This window comes from Triticum aestivum, chromosome 7A, assembly GCF_018294505.1.
Source record: "Triticum aestivum cultivar Chinese Spring chromosome 7A, IWGSC CS RefSeq v2.1, whole genome shotgun sequence".
NCBI lineage: Eukaryota > Viridiplantae > Streptophyta > Magnoliopsida > Poales > Poaceae > Triticum > Triticum aestivum.
Window position 1 is genome coordinate 92,437,262 of NC_057812.1, and position 1,395 is coordinate 92,438,656.

Here is a 1,395-nt window from a genome sequence, read left to right on the forward strand (position 1 = left end):
AAAAATAATGAGGATGAGTTTCAAAGAAAACATTATTATCGGTGGCTAGACGAGACATGGATGCAAGATTTTTATCAGCTTGTGGAACATGAAGGACATCCTTAAGAATGAGATCACGTTTAAGGTTAGGGGAATTAATTGAAGCTTGACCAATGTGGCAAATGTCCATACCTCCTCCACTTGCAGTATGGATCTGATCGGTGCCATGGTACCTCTCGCGAAGAGAAAGTTGCTCTAGTTCATTGGTGACATGATTGGTGGCACCAGAGTCAACGTACCAGACGCCTTCTCCTTCTTGTTCGCGCATGGCAGCAGCAACATGATGAGTGTCAGGGACAAAATTCTCATCGTAGCGGTGCCAGCAATCCATGACCTCATGGCCGGGTTTCTTGCAGAGCTGACATCGGGGACGAGGACGTGGGGCGGCAGGACGGCGGCTATTGTTGGGGTTGAAGCCGCCGCCGCTACTGTTGGAGTTGTTGTAGCCATAGCCCCCACCAGAGCGAGCGCCGTCGCCCTGAGGGGCGCCGCGTCCGCGGCCGCCGCCACGGTTCTGCCCCTGGTGACCGCGCCCACGGCCACGGCCACGAGCAGCAGAGTTGGTCGAGGACTGCCGTAGATCGCCGCCATGAAGAAGGGTGAGGCGAGCGTCGAAGCTGAGTAGCTGGATGTATAGCTCCTGGACGGTGATGGGTTCCACACGAGCAGCAAGTGCGGAGACGACCGGATTGTACTCCATGTCCAAACCAGCGAGGATCTTGGAGACGATTTCCGGGTCGGAGTGAGCCGCGGCAGTGCACGCAACTTCATCGGTGAGACTTTTGATCTTGCCAAGATATTCAGCCATGGTCATGTTACCTTTTTTAGGTTAGTGAGCTCGATGCGGGTGTTTATGGCTTGGGCTTGGCTCTGGGTGGCAAACATGGCATGGATGGCTCTAAAGACTTCGGCCAGCGCCTGCAACGTCGCGACCTGTGCGAGGATATCGCGGGAGAGAGATCCCATCGGATACCCTTGTAGTTGTTGTTGTTGTGCGTACCAGAGGGATCGGGCATAGTTGAAAATCTGTTCCTCCTTGCCGTCCTTGGTAACGGTGAGGGTGGACGGCGGTGGCGGGCTCTTCCCGTCGAGGTGGTGTTCCATCTGAGCGCCTTTGATCTGAGGCAGCACAATGGCCTTCCATAAGAGGAAGTTTCCCCTCGTGAGCTTCTCCTGTGGTGGCGATCCGAGAGACCCCGTGGTGGTGCTAGATGAGGATGGTGCGAAGGCGGAGGACGAGGTGGTGGTGAGCGCGCCCGAGGTGTCAGACAACGATGCGGTGGCGGTGGTGGACATGATCTCAGTCGAAGGAGGAGGCTTGATGCACTTTTAGGGAGGTAGCTAGATGCGATCTTT

At 55.6% G+C, this 1,395-nt stretch overlaps 1 pseudogene; it reads right to left on the minus strand.

Moving 5' to 3' along the window:
* Positions 1-654: 654 nt before the first annotated feature.
* On the minus strand, positions 655-765 carry LOC123155193 (uncharacterized; annotated as a pseudogene).
* Between the last annotated feature and the right edge of the window lie 630 nt (positions 766-1,395).